This window comes from Staurois parvus, unplaced genomic scaffold, assembly GCF_062004578.1.
Source record: "Staurois parvus isolate SC_StPar_1 unplaced genomic scaffold, SC_StPar_1.0 ptg001615l, whole genome shotgun sequence".
NCBI classification, from domain to species: domain Eukaryota; kingdom Metazoa; phylum Chordata; class Amphibia; order Anura; family Ranidae; genus Staurois; species Staurois parvus.
Window position 1 is genome coordinate 186,603 of NW_028319411.1, and position 19,665 is coordinate 206,267.

Below are 19,665 nucleotides of genomic sequence, written 5' to 3' on the forward strand. Positions count from 1 at the left end.
GGCTCAATGATTCACAAACCCCAGCCACAATGCAGAGCCAGGCAGGTGACACCACTACTACCTACTGCCACTTCCCTTGTGACCCGCCCACTCATTTAACTTCCCGGTTTCTTCAGTCATTTAATTGTAGAGGCTTGGCATAACTGCCACCCAACTAGCATTTTTATATGAAGGCCACTATAGTCATCCCTGTGTCCCTATCATGTCAGGTTTCCTTGCTGTCCCTGGCACAGGTGATTCTAACTTTATTCTCTGTAATTTAATTTTCTATAAAGAAAAATATATAAAATGTATATTAAAGGTGCTAAATTCAATTCTTTTTTATTGCAGATGTAAACAATATTTACTGCAAACACAGCTCACCCGGCAGGCTTGCCACAGTGAGCGAGAAGAGATATGATATCGACATGGAGACTCCGTCAGCATGTGCCGAGCACGTAAAGGCTCAGATAGCATGTGACATTCACGTGGAGGCTCCGACAGAATGTGCCCAGCACGTGGAGGCTCCGACAGCATGTGCCCAGCACGTGGAGGCTCCGACAGCATGTGCCCAGCACGTGGAGGCTCCGACAGCATGTGCCCAGCACGTGGAGGCTCCGACAGCATGTGCCCAGCACGTGGAGGCTCCGACAGCATGTGCCCAGCACGTGGAGGCTCCGACAGCATGTGCCCAGCACGTGGAGGCTCCGACAGCATGTGCCCAGCACGTGGAGGCTCCGACAGCATGTGCCCAGCACGTGGAGGCTCCGACAGCATGTGCCCAGCACGTGGAGGCTCCGACAGCATGTGCCCAGCACGTGGAGGCTCCGACAGCATGTGCCCAGCACGTGGAGGCTCCGACAGAATGTGCCCAGCACGTGGAGGCTCCGACAGAATGTGCCCAGCACGTGGAGGCTCCGACAGAATGTGCCCAGCACGTGGAGGCTCCGACAGAATGTGCCCAGCACGTGGAGGCTCCGACAGCATGTGCCGAGCACGTGGAGGCTCCGACAGAATGTGCCCAGCACGTGGAGGCTCCGACAGAATGTGCCCAGCACGTGGAGGCTCCGACAGAATGTGCCGAGCACGTGGAGGCTCCGACAGCATGTGCCGAGCACGTGGAGGCTCCGACAGAATGTGCCGAGCACGTGGAGGCTCCGACAGAATGTGCCGAGCACGTGGAGGCTCCGACAGAATGTGCCGAGCACGTGGAGGCTCCGACAGAATGTGCCGAGCACGTGGAGGCTCCGACAGAATGTGCCGAGCACGTGGAGGCTCCGACAGAATGTGCCGAGCACGTGGAGGCTCCGACAGAATGTGCCCAGCACGTGGAGGCTCCGACAGCATGTGCCCAGCACGTGGAGGCTCCGACAGCATGTGCCCAGCACGTGGAGACTCCGACAGAACGCGACGTTAATTTCAATACCCTACCAAAATGCCAGGGGAACATCTCCTCCAGTGAAGATGGGGGCAAGGATACAATTAAGGATAGACATATACTGGTGGTAGGGGACTCCATTCTTAGAGGTACAGAGAAAGCAATCTGTCACAAAGACCGTCATTGCCGAACAGTCTGTAGTTTACCAGGCGCTCGGGTTCGGGACATTGCAGATCGTATGGACAGATTGCTGAAAGGGGCTGGGGAGGACCCAGCTGTCATCGTACATGTCGGTACCAACGACAAAGTCAGAGGAAGATGGAACGCCCTACAAAAAGATTTCAGAGACTTGGGAGCTATATTGAAGAAAAGAACCTCCAAGGCAGTATTTTCAGAAATACTGCCTGTACCTCGAGCCACACCAGTGAGGCAGAATGAGATTAGAGAGCTTAACAAGTGGCTGAAGAACTGGTGCAGAGAGGAGGGGTTTGAGTTCATGGAGAACTGGGCAGACTTTTTGTTCAGTTACCAGCTCTACAGCAGGGACGGACTGCACTTAAATGGCCAGGGTGCGACTGTTCTGGGAGTTAAGATGGCCAAGAAGTTGGAAGAAATTTTACACTAGGAGGTGAAGAAGAGGAGGACCTTCATCATCAGAAAGTCCCCTATGTCATCGCTCTATTGAAGGATTGTCATCAGCACCTGCCTCCAAGAAAGCAATTACACCAGCTCTCTTCACCCACAAGAGAGCTACAATATTTTTTTATCCAGGTGTGTGTTGGACCGGCTATAAGGGGAGGTTGGAGGCCGGTAGCTAAATGGTTGGAGGCAGCACAGTGGCTAAATGGTTAGCACTTCCGCCTGGCAGGCTCCGACAGCAAGGGCCGAGCACGTGGAGGCTCCGACGGCTTGTGCCGAGCCCGTGGAGGCTCTGACGGCATGTGCCGAGCCCTTGGAGGGTCCGACGGCTTGTGCCGAGCCCGTGGAGACTCCGACGGCTTGTGCCGAGCACGAGGAGGCTCCGACGGCTTGTGCCGAGCACGTGGAGGCTCCGACGGCTTGTGCCGAGCACGTGGAGGCTCCGACGGCTTGTGCCGAGCACGTGGAGGCTCCGACGGCTTGTGCCGAGCACGTGGAGGCTCCGACGGCTTGTGCCGAGCACGTGGAGGCTCCGACGGCTTGTGCCGAGCACGTGGAGGCTCCGACGGCTTGTGCCGAGCTCGTGGAGGCTCCGACGGCTTGTGCCGAGCACGTGGAGGCTCCGACGGCTTGTGCCGAGCTCGTGGAGGCTCCGACGGCTTGTGCCGAGCCCGTGGAGGCTCCGACGGCTTGTGCCGAGCCCGTGGAAACTCCGACGGCTTGTGCCGAGCCCGTGGGGGCTCCGACGGCTTGTGCCGAGCACGTGGGGGCTCCGACGGCTTGTGCCGAGCACGTGGAGGCTCCGACGGCTTGTGCCGAGCACGTGGAGGCTCCGACGGCTTGTGCCGAGCCCGTGGAGGCTCCGACGGCTTGTGCCGAGCCCGTGGAGGCTCCGACGGCTTGTGCCGAGCACGTGGAGGCTCCGACGGCTTGTGCCGAGCCCGTGGAGGCTCCGACGGCTTGTGCCGAGCCCGTGGAGGCTCCGACGGCTTGTGCCGAGCCCGTGGAGGCTCCGACGGCTTGTGCCGAGCACGTGGAGGCTCCGACGGCTTGTGCCGAGCACGTGGAGGCTCCGACGGCTTGTGCCGAGCCCGTGGAGGCTCCGGCGGCTTGTGCCGAGCCCGTGGAGGCTCCGACGGCTTGTGCCGAGCCCGTGGAGGCTCCGACGGCTTGTGCCGAGCATGTGGAGGCTCCGACGGCTTGTGCCGAGCCCGTGGAGGCTCCGACGGCTTGTGCCGAGCCCGTGGAGGCTCCGACGGCTTGTGCCGAGCATGTGGGGGCTCAGACGGCTTGTGCCGAGCACCTGGGGGCTCCGACAGCATGTGCCGAGCACGTGGAGGCTCTGTCAGAATGTGCCAAGCACGTGGAGGCTCTGTCAGCATGTGACATTCACGTGGAGGCTCCGTCAGCATGTGACATTCACGTGGAGGCTCCGTCATCGCTCTATTGAAGGATTGTCATCAGCACCTGCCTCCAAGAAAGCAATTACACCAGCTCTCTTCACCCACAAGAGAGCTACAATATTTTTTTTCCAGGTGTGTGTTGGACCGGCTATAAGGGGAGGTTGGAGGCCGGTATTCTTTTTTAAAGGCGTGTGTTGGACTGGCTATAAGGGGAGGTTGGAGGCCAGCATTTTTTTTTCACTCATGTTTTAGACGTCTATAGATGGTAGTTTCGTATATGATTGCAAATATATGCAACCAAAACCTCTGTTTTTGATTTAATTTTTGTTGAACTAGTTTACATTCTGAATGTATTTCTTGCTCTGTATGTCACAATTTGGAAATGACATTAGAGTGGAGTTAGGGACCGCACTGTACAGAGGAGCCTTGACGTGGCAGTGCGGCTTTACATATATTTGCAAATGTATCCAACAAACTGAACACAAATTGCTGAAACATTTTAGGCTTTTTCCAATTTTGCTGGCTGGCTGGTAAGTATGCTGGAGGACTCTGTGTATTGTAACGTTCTGTGAATTGCCCTGCCTATGCGCACCTTACATGAAGCATCCAATCACACTTTTGTGTTGCGGTAAGATGCATTCCTGCAACATAGGTCGACACGTGGTCCATGCATTAGCGTGTTGCAGTGCCATCCATTGTCAATAGGAACCGAACGCACATCTGACAAACATGCATTGCAGCGCACCACACTGCACATCCAGTCAGAAGAAACGATGCGTGTCCGATATTTGGTCTATTCTGGCGTGTGTCGGCAGCCCGTTCAATGGAACACAATAAATTGATCAGAGGAGGGGCAACTTCAGGCAACAGAAAAACTTTAATGCACAACTTGGGCAGCACAGTGGCTAAATGGTTAGCACTTCCACCTGGCAGTACTTGGGTCGTTGGTTCAAATCCCAACCACGGCACCACATGCCTGGAGTTTGCATAATCTCCCTGTGCCTGTGTGGGTTTCCTCCCACACTCCAAAGACATGCTGGTAGGTGAATTGGCTCCTGTCTAAATTGTCCTAGTTTCATCCCTGGCCATGTGGGATCTCCTGCATGGTGGGGGTTGGAGAAAGACCTGGCAACCTACCCTGTAAATAACTTTTAAGAGAATTCATGGCAAAAGTCGCTTACGAGTGACGGTCCATAAAATCGCCAAGGGTCGGATACAACTGGATAGATAGATAGATAGATAGATAGATAGATAGATAGACAGACAGTGTATGTATGAATGTGAGTTAGGGACCTTAGACTGTACGCCCCTTGAGGGTTAGGGACTGAGGTGAATGTACAATATATATGTAAAGTGCTGTGTAAATTGACGGCGATATATAAGTACCTGAAATAAATAATAAATAAAATAAACTTCAATCTCAATAAACATGAGCTATTTTTGATCCTTCTGCTGCTATCCTTAGCAAATACACGGCTCAAAAAATAAAGGAACACTTTGAGAACACATCAGATCTCAATGGGGAAAAATCTCATGTTGGATCTCTATACTGACATGGACGGGGTAATGTGTTAGGAATGTAAGGACGCCCCATCATTTCATGAAAATTATCAACCAACAGAGGACTGAATTCAAAGACACCCCGAAAATCAAAGTGAAAAAAAAATGCAGCAGACGAGTCCATTTTGCTAAAATTGTATTGCAGCAACTCAGAATGGTCCTCAGTAGTTTGTATGGCCCCCACGTGATTGTATGTATGTCTGACAACGTCAGGGCATGCTTCTAATTAGACGACGGATGGTGTCCTGGGGGATCTCCTCCCAGATCTGGATCAGGTCACCACTGAGCTCCTGGACAGTCTGAGGTGCAACGTGGCAGCATCAGATGGACTGAAACATGGTATCCCAGAGGATGCTGGGATATCTTTTTAACCACTTCCCAAGTGCGCTATAGCCGAATAACAGCTAGAGCGCGGTTGTCCAGTTCTGGGAGGGCGTCATATGATACAAAACTAGTGAAAAACAGTCAGAAAAGATGAGTAGGGAAAAAAATGTCAGTGGCCTCCACCTGTAAAACCATTCCTGTGTTGGGGGTTGTCTCATTGTTGCCCATCTAATGCAACTGTTCATTTCATTAATACCAAAGCAGCTGAAACAGATTAACAACCCCCTCTGATTCTTAACTGACCAGATAAATATCCCAGAAGTTTAATTGACTTGACACTATACTCTGATTAAAAAGCGTTCTTTTAATTTTTTTGAGCAGTGTATTTAGGAACGTAGGTCATATCTACTTGTTTTAAACATATTCTTTTTTATTAACAATTCCTCAGTTACTTCCTGGTTTCTAGCCTAGGCAAATAAACTCATACATCCCAAGAGTATTCAGGAGTGGAGCAGGGGCTTTCTCACCAAAGCACACCCGCGTGCCTGAGCTAAGGGCAGATGGATTCCAGGAAGTAAATGCTACATCAGTCATCTGCCCTTACTCAAGGTGGCCACAGCCAGAAATGCTAGACAAGAGTTTTTCAAAGTGATTTCTCAGTAAAATAAAGCATGGAAACATGGATGGATGGGGGAGTTTTCTTTGATTACTACAAATGAATAAATTATCATTTTGGCTTTGTGGTGCTCAGATACAGTGTAATTCCAAGTCTGTGGTGACTGGCATTTCTATCATTCCGTGTGTCCCGTACTCCTTTCATTTGTGTACCACCACCATATCCTGTACAGTTAAAGGGTCAGTCCACCCAAAAGTGATATTTTAGTTACCAGTGGAGTCTACGGGGCTTAGTCACCCTCTGGCCTCTTCTGTCTCTCATAGTATCATCTGTTCCCACTAATTCTGCTGCATGGACCATCCAATAAAATGAATCCCACATCTAGAAGAGTTGAACCCTCTAGTAATGGCTGCACTGGATGTGAAGATCTGGGATCCCGATTCCAGACATCTCACCACAACATATAAGAGACTACTAGGTAGTAGAACTCTGTTCCATGAATTAACCAGCTGCCAACAGGCCCATGCAAATATACAGCAGCCTGGGGTCTCTTCTGCACCAGATCATGTACATGTATGTGATCTTTCATTTCTAGGTAGGGGGCATGTGTGCCCGTTACCCCCATCTGTGCTGCCATTCGCTACAGCCCAAGCCAATCAGCAGGTTCAGCCAAATGATTTATGGCTGAGATCTGCTGAACGGCTGAGCGAATGACTTAGCAGAGCTCTGTGTTGACAAGCAACACAGACCTCTGTACAAACAGCAGCAATGTGTCTTATTTTTTTCTCCCTGCAAAGCAGAGAGTAAAATCAGCCAAATGGATTAGTAAAAGCAGCCCATACTACACACAGTACACACCGCTAACCCTTTGATTGCCCCTAGATGTTACCCCTTCCCAGTCAGTTTAATTTATACAGTGACAGTGTATAGTATTAACACTGATCACTGTATCAGTGTCACTGGAGATGTCAGTGTCAGTTGCGACAAAGTGTCAGATCGCTCGGCGCACTATCACAGCCCCACTCATCATCAACATTAATAGTATGAACATAAATAAATAAATGAAAAAGATAAAGAAAACTTCCAGTATTTATTATTTATCCCATTGTTTGTAGACGCTACAACTTTCACACAAACCAATTAATACACATTTACTGATTTGCTTTTTTTTTTTTGACCTAAAACATGTAACGGAATATATGTTGGCCTAAATTTATGAAGAAATTTGATTTTTGTTTACATTTTTATTGGATATGTTTTATAACAAAAGTTAAAAATATTTTTTTTTTTGTTTCAAAATGTTCATTTATATAATAAATACCTAGTGGTGTTCATATATCACCTAAAGAAAGCTCTATTTTTGTGGGGAAAAAAAATGAAAAATATAATTCGTGTACAGCGTTGCATGACCGTGCTATTGCCAGATAAAGCGAAGTGACAGATAGCAAAAAAATGCCCAATGCACCCCATAGTCATTCACATGGATGGGGGGGGGGGGGTTTGGGTTGGGAGGATCTGGGGGTCTCCCCCTTTACAGGCCAGCCCGGCCACATGCTCGGATAAGGGGTTTTTTTTTTGGCATGGGATTACCCTCAAAATCCATACCAAACCAGGACAAGAAGCCAGCTACCTGGCCCCCCCCCCCCCTTACCCTCTTCCCGTCCGCCCATTCTACATAGACGGCAGACGGGAAGCAGCGCCGATGCGGGCTAATGTTCCTGTACGTTAGGCTGCATCGTGTGCAGCTCACAGAGCGATCACCACGAAACCCGGTGATCGGGGTGTCGCCCAGACACAGTGGATCACATTACCGCTGTGTTAGGGCGATCACGTGGTGTATCACATGTGACTGCTGTGACCAATCGCTTCTCTCTGCTCTCAGTGTGAACGATCCTGCAGTGTGTGAGTTTACACTGAATGTCAGGCTGCTTGTACCCTCACACACTGCACTGCCAGCCTCCCCAGGGCCCCAGTTTAGTTTCCTTGTGTCCCTGATCACAACCACACCCCATACCAGCATCCTGATCACCGCCAAACCCCATACCAGCATCCTGATCGCAGCCACACCCCATACCAGCATCCTGATCGCAGCCACACCCTATACCAGCATCCTGATCGCAGCCACACCCTATACCAGCATCCTGATCGCAGCCATACCCCATACCAGCATCCTGATCATAGCCACACCCCATACCAGCATCCTGATCACAGTCATACCCCATACCAGCATCCTGATCACAGCCACACCCAATACCAGCATCCTGATCACAGCCATACCCCATACCAGCATCCTGATCACAGCCATACCCCATACCAGCATCCTGATCGCAGCCACACCCTATACCAGCATCCTGATCGCAGCCACACCCCATACCAGAATCCTGATCACAGCCACACCCCATACCAGAATCCTGATCACAGCCAAACCACATACCAGCATCCTGATCATAGCCACACCCCATACCAGCATCCTGATCACAGCCACACCCAATACCAGCATCCTGATCACAGCCACACCCCATACCAGCATCCTGATCACAGCCACACCCCATACCAGCATCCTGATCACAGCCAAACCCCATACCAGCATCCCGATCACAGCCACACCAAATACCAGCATCCCGATCACAGCCACACCCCATACCAGCATCCCGATCACAGCCACACCCCATACCAGCATCCCGATCACAGCCACACCCCATACCAGCATCCCGATCACAGCCACACCCCATACCAGCATCCCGATCACAGCCATATGCCATATATTTCAAACATATATCCCATAGTTTATAGACTCTATAGCTTTCACACAGACTAAATATTATAAACTGTTTTGGGTTATTTTTATCCCAAAAATGTAGCAGAATACATTTTGGCCTAAATTTATGAAGAAAAATTATCTACTTGCAAAATTATATAACAAAAACTAAGCAAAAGATGTTTTGTTTTTTTCAAACTTTCCAATATTTTTTCGTTTATATAGCAAAAAATAAAAAAGCCTGTGGTGATCAAATACCACCAAAAGAAAGTTCTGTCACAATAAAAAGACAAAAATGTAATATGGGTATAGTGTTGCATGACTGAGTAATTGTCACTCAAAGTGTGATAGTGCTGAAAGCTGAAAATTGTCCTAGACTGGAAGGCGGTGCAAGTGTCTGGACCTGAAGTGGAGCAGGTATTGTTAAAGACGCCAGTGGCTACCAGCGCCATAAATCTGCATCTGAACCATATTTGAAAACCGCAGCTGAACCGCTGAATAGCTGCATTGGAAATTGGCAGTGAAAATGACCAGGAAATTCACACCAGACATGTGTGAACTTTGCCTTAGGAAAATTATGCTGCCGCAAAGCCCCTGTGAGGGTGAGGTTTTAAGCGACCGCCTAATTAGCCGCTTCTTGAGTTTTGGGAATCCCTGCCCTTTCACAATTTCAAATGTGCGTTGAGCATGAGAAAGGGGTGGGAAGGCCAGAAACGGTCATTCCTTTGGCTATTAATATACATACATCCATACGCTATAGTGAATAACTTTTTAGAGAAAAAGCATAGAGAGGGTGTGAACCTAGCCTTGCATAGATGGAGAAAGGGGGAGGTGTTCTGTAGTCCCAAAACCCCACAATGTGCCGTTCTTCAATTCAAAAATAATATGTGTATCCAATCACTAATATTTCTAATGCATATCAAAATATATAAATGAATATAAATATATGTAATTGTGCATCCAGTTACTATTAGTTATATATCAAAATAAATGAAAAAGTGAATAAACCAATGATGATTTTCAACAACAGTGTCCATATGATTGTTATAAGCAGTCAAAAGAAAAATCCATATATGAGTTCCCTCAAACGTGCAAACTTTGCTTTACCGTATACTATCCCGTGCTTCTTAAAAAGTATTTGGTGCGAATAACTTGCATAAATGTGCCCCCCCACCGGTTGTGCTCTCACCTCAAATAATGAACAAACCGTTAAGTAAGGTCATATAGCGCTTGTGTCCCTTTAAATGGACCAAAGTGTGGATGGGACGGTATCCTGCTGTTTGGGGTCCTTCTCCACTCAAACGATAAACTCCCCTTCCACAATGGTTATAGAGGAATACATCAAATCATAGTGTATTACCCTTTAAAAATCATTTTCATTAATAAAAGTAATGCACTCACATTTACTCTATGTTAAAACTGCTTTGTGCACAAAATGTGTCCTCCAGAACTTTTTCCCAGGTGAAAATCCTAAAATTGCCAGCTGGTGTCAGTATGGTACCATCCAGCGTCCTGAGGGGCTTTGATGTCATGATGCTCGGTGGTACCATAGTGACACCAGTTGGCAATTTTTAGGCTTTTCACCTGGGAAAAATTTCTGAAAAATAGCCAGAACACTGATTATGCAGGTGGGTTCTGGGCTTTTTGTAGAGATAGAACCAGGGTTCTGGGCTCTATCCTCCTGAGGAATCCAGGTATGTGCAAGGGAGAATCCAGAGGAGTGCATATGTGCATTGGAAAGGACAGAGTCCAGAGCCTGAGGATCAGGGCAGCAAGGGGCTGCCAGCTGTGTGGACAGTGTTGGCGAGGAAGTGGTCTATGGGGGACTGACGAGGGTCTATAGTGGAAGGCCTGAGCAGAACTGCTGTACATAAGCCAGGAGGCTGAACAACTAGTTTGTTACAAGTGCAAGCCAGGAGGCTGGATTGGTTGTTTTCTGTTGATGTGGCAAACATACATTGTATGGACTTTTTTTTTTTCTTTAATAAAAATTGGGCCAAGAAACTCTAAAACAACAATTTCTGGTGTGGATTCTACTTGATGGTGAGCGCTACCCTGAGCTAAAAACCCCCCAAACATTACAATAGATATAGTACATTGAGTGTTGTCACCCTAGGACAGGAAGTGAACATGATTACCAGCTTAACATAAAAACTAGATAATCCTAATAAAAATGAAACAATGGCAGCCACCAAATCTAAAGATTGGTAAACTGGAAAAGATTTTGTTCTCGGGTTCAGATACGCTTCAACTTCTGTGGAAACATAACAAAAAAGGAGCAGAGAAATCGCTCAGGGACTGTTATAAATGGGCAAAACTTTTGGAAATTACGTGTTCATAAAAAGCAAATAAGAATAACTGTACAAAGTAAATACATAAACGATGTCTATCAACACCTAGACTGTCCATCTTCCATATTCACAGGAAGCATTCACTGGATGCATCTGTCTTTACAGACATCCAGCCAATCCAACCGCCAACGCTAGGAAGTGTGATGCTCATTAAATTTGCATTGGCTCAGCTGAACAAGTCGTCTCAGCATCTACACTTACTACTGTACCTCCCCAGAGAACGATGTACACGGCGTGACCCAAATCAGAGCCCAGAGTACCTTTACCTTTACACGTGCTCCCAATATCGGAACGGACACCTTCTTGTAAGCACCGTGCATGGCCCCTTAAGACATTAACCCCTTGCCTACCGAGCACTTATACCCCCTTATTTACCAGGCCAATTTTCAGCTTTCAGTGCTGTCGCACTTTGATTGACGATTGCGCGGTAATGCAAGATTGTACCCATATGAAATTTTTATCATTTTTTTCTCACAAATAGAGCTTTCTTTTGGTGGTATTTAATCACCGCTGGGCACTTTACTTTTTGTGCTATAAGCAAAAAAAGTGCAAACAAATTTGAAGAAAAAAAAAAAAGTTTCTTTGTTTCTATTATAACAATTTTCAAACAGGTAATTTTTCTCCTTCACTGATGTGCGTTGATGAGGCAGCACCGATAGGCACTGATAGGCGGCACTGATGGGCAGCACTGAAGGGCACTGATAGGCAGCACTGATAGGCAGCACTAATGAGGTGTCACGGATAGGTGGCACTGATTGGTGGCACTGATAGGCGACACTGATAATGGGTACTGATAGACAACACTGATAGGTGGCACTGACTGACATCACTGCTGGGCACTGACTGGCGGCACTGCTGGGCACTGACTGACAACCGCTGGCCACTGACTGGCAGCACTGCTGGGCTGCACTGATGGGCACTGGTGGGTGGCACTGGTGGGTGGCACAGGTGGGCGCACTGTTGGGCACAGGCGTGTGCATTGCTGGGCACAGGTGGGCGCACTGCTGGGCGGAACTTGTGTGTGGCACTGCTGAGCACCGATTATCAGGGCACTGATGATTAGTGACCCCCGATGATCGGTGCCGACCCCCGCTCTGACAAATGCCAGTTTTCGGCAGTACTTTCCTCACGATCTGACAGCGTGAGGAAAGTGCAGCCGAGAACCGGCATTTGCATTTCCCGGTGATCAGCGTGTCATTGGACACGGCTGATCACGTGGTAAAAGGCCGCTGTGATTGGCCTTTTACCACGTCACGTGATCAGCTGTGTCCACAGTGCAGCCGTCATTCGGCTATCTGCGGTCGGCAGGTAGTTAAAGGCCCGCTTTAGGGAAAAATATTGTATTTTGGAAAATGTAAGGTCAGTGACTGTAGAGATAGTATTCTCGGTACACAATAACCGACTAAAAAGTGTTTCCAGTGTTGGGCCTTAAAAAATTAACTCCTGAAGGAATTAAAAACATAAATACAGATCCATCCTTGCATGTCTAAATGCCTGTATTCACTTCTCCAATGAAACAGTATTGAAATGTGAAGTAAATCTCTTTTTGGTTCCTTAATTTCCAGCTTCTCTGCTCCTCCCCGACGAATGCCCAATTAGTGGGCGTCACTAACATTGATCTCAGACACAGCATAGCTGCCACAATCCCCTGTTCACGAAGTGTGACTGGCAAAGGGGGCTTGTCAGCTACAGTGGCCCTATCCTCAGCCTCCCCCGATTCCTAAGTGTAACAGTAAAACCCCAAATTCAAACAAACCGACTAATTACACTTCCCAGGAGACTGTGGCATATTTGATGTGTTCAGTGCTTGCTGTTAAGTGGCAACATTCAATGAAAGCTGCATACGGAGTCCCCTCTTTAATCGCATACATTGCACAGAAATGACAATTTCCAGTAGGTGGCAGAGAAAGGTCTCCGCTTAAGTAACTGATCATAGTTTAAAGTGGACCCAAATAACAAGCAGACAATCAGCACATTAAACAGATATAGAGCAAGAACACGATGAAGTCAAACTACTAAGATTTTAATACGAACCTTCAGTCCCAGTTACAGGGGTTGGACAAAATTATGGAAACACTAGGTAAAAGAACAAAATCATTAGCTCCTATAGTGTTGGACTGCCTTTAGCATCCAAGACGGTCTGAATTCTCCTGGGAATTGACAAATATAAGTCTTGGGTGGTGGATAATGGAATCTGATACTACTCTTCATACAAAAATCGTTCCAGTTCTCGCAGAGATGCAAGAGGAGGAAAACAAGCCCAAATCTCGTTGACCATAATGGCTCTATGATATGGAGGTCTGGCGACTGTGGCGCCCAGGAAAGGTGTGAAACCTTGTCTGCATCCTCGTCAAACCATGATTTGACAACGCCAGCTGTGTGAATTCAGAGCATTGTCAGCTTGGTAAATGGCGCGGTCTTCGGGAAACAATGTCTGCACCATGGGGTGCACATAGTCTGCCAAAATTTGTACATAGTCACTGGCAGTGACTCTATATTTCAAGGTGACAATGGGACCTGCAGAATACCAAGATATGGCTGCCCAGACATTGTTTTCCCACAAACTGTATATGCCGCCATAACCTTTGATATTGTACCTCGTGACACGGCAAATAAATTGGCAACTTCAGTCACAGAGGCACCGGCTAAATGGCACCAACAATTTGCCCTCTTTGAAGCTCAGTAAGCTCTGACATGACTCCATATTACTAGCTGCGCACGCAGTAAATGACAGACGTGAGGCTTTCCACCTGTTAGCTAGGTGTCTCATCACACAGCGGAAGCAAAAGAATGTTACGTCACTTCCGCTTTCAACGCAAACCATGTCGTTACTTTCACACCTGCAAATCATGTAGTGTTTCCATATTTTTATCCAACTCCTGTACTTCTTTCTTTTTTTTTTCAGGCAAACACACCCCATGCTTCTGCCTTCCTCGCTTAGGCAAGAATGACATCCTCCCCACCCCACCTGAAGCCCCCTAGGATACCAACATCATGTATCCCAGGTGGCTTTGGGGCTATGTACAATACGCTGCGCATGTGCAGTGGAGTGTAAAGTGAGGTGCAGCTCTAATAACTAAACTATATGTAAATCCCAATGTGAATAAGTGGAGATCAGTAAATAAATGAGTGAACAATACTATAATACCCAGTGACTATATTAACAGCATAAGTGACATCAACCCCAAACTAAACATCTACACCACCTCTCCTAAATGGGTGAAATCAACATAAAAAAATCTATAAATACAATAATTAAATACACATACATATAATGAATGCCGTGGTACTGGATATGAGCCTATTACACAACACCAGTAAATACATATCATGTGGTGACATAAACGCATGTATGCATTACATTCCCAAAACCAACTGATGTGAAAGAAATGGCAGTGATCCCACTAAGGGATAAGAAACAAAGTGAATCAGTGAAAACACTCCTTGTGGTAAACGTACAAAAAGGGAAGAGGAATCAGATTATAAACGCATGTATACCTACATGCTCAAGGATAACTGGTGAATAAGAACAATAGCAGTGATCCCACTAAGGGACAAACAAAGTGAATCCGTGAAACCACAAATTGTGGTACTTGTGAAAAAAGAAAGAAGTCAGGCTCACCGCCTGTAAATCACTAACAATCACTAAATGTACACAATTGTGACCCCCCTACTGGAGATAAGTGAACAGAAAACATAGGCTATAGTGCCTATAAATAATGAAGGGATTTGTAACCCCAAATGGGGGGTTCTGAATAAGCAGAGAAATAAGTGACGGCAAACAGTGCCTCACACTCTCCGTGTATCCACAAACATAAATAAACATGGATAATCCAGCAATCAACATGAACAGAAAAAAACAAAACACAAAATTATTAACGTGTCCTAAAAGGTGAAATAAATGTCCAATCTACAGAAGGTGTCCAAAACCATGCAAATGGTGGAGGTGTTCTGTAGTCCTGTGATCACCATAAATCTGCAACAGGATACTATAAATCCCACTCTAGGTGCAATGGCCCCTCACCTCCATGCGGTGACCCTGCAGGGTTAAAACACCTTATGATAATCAAACACCACCGGTCTGGAACCCGGACTCTCTCCAACGGATGTCAGGTACAACGCTGTGTCAGTTCCCTCTCTGGTGGGCAAGGCCCTGCATGCAGCCTCCTCTCAGTGGTCCTAGAAGTGATGGCTCAGTTGTGATGAGATAGCGATAACTTCAATCTTAGTTGGATACCAGTCAGTGACTCAATCGATAAGACATCTTGTAGATCTTGTGAAGTTTATTCAGTTGTGTTCAAAATATTAGCAGTCAGACATCACTAACCGGATCAATCACTGTTTTTGGTAGAAATGATATTTCTACATGGTTTTTGGTAGAAATGATATTTCTACATGGCAAATAATTTCCTAGCAGGTGTAGTAGAGTAATAGAAATCCAACAGACCTAACAGTCATGACATGCATGCTGCTGATTCTGTGTCATTGAATCACTCATTGAAAGGGGCATGTTCAAAATAATAGCCGTGTGGAGTTCTATTAGTGAGGTCATTCATTCTTTGAAAAACAGGTGGCAATTATTGCCCTTATTTAAGGAAGGAAGGCAGCAAATGTTGGACATGCTGGTTACAGTGCATTTCTCTCTGAAATTCTGAGGAAAATGGGTCGTTCCAGACATTGTTCAGAAGAACAGAGTACCTTGATTAAAAAGTTGATTGGAGAGGGGAAAACATATAAAGAAGTGCAGAAAATGATCGGCTGCTCAGCTAAAATGATCGCAAATGCTTTAAAATGGCAACCAAAACCTGAAAGACGTGGAAGAAAGCGAATAACTAGCATTCGAATGGATAGAAGAATAGCCAAAATGGCAAGGACTCAGCCAACAATCAGCTCCAGGAAGATGAAAGAAGGTGTGACGTTCCCTGTGAGGACAGTTACAATTAGAAGACGCCTATGTGAAGCCAAGCTATCTGCAAGAAGCCCCCGCAAAGTCCCACTGTTGGAACAAAGACATGTGCTGAAGAGGTTACATTTGGGGTTACAAATCCCTTCATTATTTATAGGTTTTCTGTTCACTTATCCCCAGTAGGGGGGTCACAATTGTGTACATTTAGTGATTGTTAGTGATTTACAGGCGGTGAGCCTGACTTCTTTCTTTTTTCACAAGTACCACAATTTGTGGTTTCACGGATTCACTTTCTTTGTCCCTTAGTGGGATCACTGCTATTGTTCTTATTCACCAGTTATCCTTGAGCATGTAGGTATACATGCGTTTATAATCTGATTCCTCTTCCCTTTTTCATACGTTTACCACAAGGAGTGGTTTCACTGATTCACTTTGTTTGTTATCCCTTAGTGGGATCACTGCCATTTCTTTCACATCAGTTGGTTTTGGGAATGTAATGCATACATGCGTTTATGTCACCACATGATATGTATTTACTGGTGTTGTGTAATAGGCGCATATCCAGTACCACGGCATTCATTATATGTATGTGTATTTAATTATTGTATTTATAGATTTTTTTATGTTGATTTCACCCATTTAGGAGAGGCGATGTAGATGTTTAGTTTGGGGTTGATGTCACTTATGCTGTTAATATAGTCACTGGGTATTATAGTATTGTTCACTCATTTATTTACTGTTCATCACTTATTCACATTTGGATTTACATATAGTTTAGTTATTAGAGCAGCACCTCACTTTACACTTTGGAATGACCATTTCTGGTATATGGTTAGGTACTAGCAGCTTTAGCCGCAGGTTCACCTAAGCCCAGGAGGACTACGAATATTGTCTATGCTCAGTGGAGTGTCATCGGGAGCTGCTTGCTAGGACTTGGAAGAGAAAGCTGGCTCCAATGATGGCGGCACAAGGCCCTGTGGGTTCCGCTTTCAGCAGATTACTGCAGGGCAATGCTGCAGTTGATGGCTGGGTATGTTATTTAAGTTCACCCCAGCACACAAGGTAGGAGGGGGTTTACAGTAAAATTAAACCTGGGGGGGTTAAGTTCCACTTTAACCTGTTGTCACCCAAATTACACATATTTGCAGCCGCAAGGGCGGGCTTTAACACCCACACATGTGCGTTGTTGGGCAGCCAATGTTTCTGTGCTGAGAACAAGCTCACTGCAAGCTCCCAGCACAGACACTGGGCTGTCAAAGACAGCTCTCGGCCCTCACTAATAATCCATAGCCAGTGGAACGACTCCTGATCATGTGACCACTATGACAGCCAAACACAGTAGTCACATGATCGAAAATCTTCCCGCCCCCCAGGTACTCAGAACTTTGTACAAGGACACCGGAGTAGGCGGAAAAGAGTTAAAGGGACTTCAGATGAGACATTTTTGTGGTCATTTAGCTCGTGAGATAAACAATATAAAGCCAAAGACACAACAAACTGACCTTTTCTGCTAGCCAGCCCATGTGCCGAATTTCATGACTTCCAGAGATTCCGTTTTTTCTCAGCTGAGTTTGGACTTCGGCCATCACCTTGGGAAGAAGTTCCGTCACCGCCCCATGAACTGCGTTGAACCAGGTCTGGGCCGCCGCAGGATCTTTTGCTCGCAGCACAGCAGTATGCTTGGCATCAGGTGAATGCAGTTCTAGATGTCTGCAATACAGAACACATGCGTTTACAGCGGGAAATCCCAGGATCTTCTTATAATCCCCTGTTCATAGCTCTGGATTTTTAGGATATTTTGCCACACACAGTTGAATAAAAACTGTACATCTTTGGACTAATCTCCAGACAGATATAATAGACACAAATGAATGCAACTCTGTATTCATTAACCCCTTCTTCCCAGCCTTTTAAGAGATAGTAACACCGGAGCATCGTCACCTGCTTGCTCAGCTTCCGCACCATGTGATCACTGTGATTGGATGTCAAAGTGATTAGATAATTGGAAGCCCATCCTACCAGCTTCCAATTGTCAGTGACGGTACTGTCAGAGTGCTGGGGGCATGCTGCCAACATAAAACAGGTATGCGTATACGAGGAGGCACAGAATACGGCCAATCTCTGTGCTGCCACATATATACATACATCCGACAGGAAGGGCTTAATAAATTTTGAAATGTGTGTTTTTTAATGCCACTAGTGGAAGTGCCTGAAATTGATTTGGTATCAGCCTCTTACTATGCAGCAGCACTGGAAGAAGGAGGGGCAGAACCGAGAGCCAATCAGGTGTGCTGCATGCACATGTACCAACATAGAACATACTGATAGGAGAAGAGAGCAAAGAGATGACCTAATCAGTCTGCTGCTGTTGTTTCACCATCCAATCAGACGGTTGGGGGTGAACAGAGGACACCACTGTATTTCCTAACTCTGGATCTTCTGGTAACCCGCTCTGGCATCCAAGACCTGGCTTCTGTTTTGAATACCTTCCCGATCTATTTTATTAATGGATTACTTTACAGATTCGCAGGACTCGCAGTAGGATTTCCATATACCTGGTGAGCTGACCTGTCCATCCCTTACAGGGACCCCGGTTACCTTTCCATCACACACCAGAGGCTACAAGATCCAGGCACACTCAGTGATGGATTCTACTCCATTCCTGATTAGACCTTGATAACATTCGGTGACATCAGGATATTTACATATAAATGCGCATTTTATCATGCGCTCTGGTGAGTGCGCATTCTTATCATTTTTGACTGCACAAGCACCAACTTCCAGTTGAATACAGGATTCACGTTTTATGACACCACCTATCATATGAACTATTTTATACAGTGATTGCATTTTATTGGTCATTTTTGTCTATATATTTTAGCGCTGCACTATAATATAATTTGTCTGTTTGAGGTTTTATTGGTTACCTGAGTGCTTAGCAGCTTTTAGTGCACTTGCAACTATATATTATTTATCGGCATGAAGCCTCCTCAAGTCCCATTGTTGGAAAAACGACTGGTGCTGAAGAGCTTACAATTTACCAAAGAACATATTGACTGGCAAAAGAGAAATGGAGCAACATTTTGTAGACTGATGAAAGCAAGATTGTTCTTTTTGGATCTGCTGCAGACAGTTTGTCAGACGACCCCCAAACACTGAATTCAAGCCACAGTACACTGTGAAGACAGTGAAGCATGGTGGTGCAAGCATCATGATATGGGGATATGTCTCATACTATGGTCTTGGGCTTATTTATCGCATACCAGGGATCATGGATCAGATTGAACACATCCAAATACTTCAACAAGTCATGTTTTACAGCCAAATATTCCTTTTTCTTCACTTTTTGGAAAGTAATAACAAATTTGAAACATTTTTCTTTTTGTTTTGATTTGGAATAGACTGTGCAGTACACTCGTGGAACATCTACAAACTACGGTACCTAAAAATCTCCACAGGTGACACTTTAAAAGCCTCTACAGGTTACTAGTTTAGAGTGATGCAGGAGGTCTGGTGCTGGAATTATTGTTCTTGTTCTGACGTTCGTGGTGATACCTCACATGTATGGTGTGATCACCATTTACATATGGCTGCTGGATTTACATATGTGTATGCATTTGCACATGAGCACGGGGGTAGGGCCACTTTAAAATGTGTTTTTAATTATTTATTTATTTTAAACTTTTTTTTAACTCTCCCTTTTTTTTTTATAAATTAACTTTATTGCTATCACAAGGGATGTACAACATCC

At 46.0% G+C, this 19,665-nt stretch overlaps 1 long non-coding RNA gene across 1 annotated transcript in view; it reads right to left on the reverse strand.

Moving 5' to 3' along the window:
- The window catches only part of LOC149435084 (uncharacterized), a 60,550-nt gene extending 43,014 nt beyond the window's left edge, over positions 1–17,536 (reverse strand). The window contains exon 1 of the long non-coding RNA XR_016308560.1: positions 17,417–17,536. This is a non-coding gene — a long non-coding RNA (uncharacterized LOC149435084). The remainder of the gene's footprint in view (positions 1–17,416) is intronic.
- Between the last annotated feature and the right edge of the window lie 2,129 nt (positions 17,537–19,665).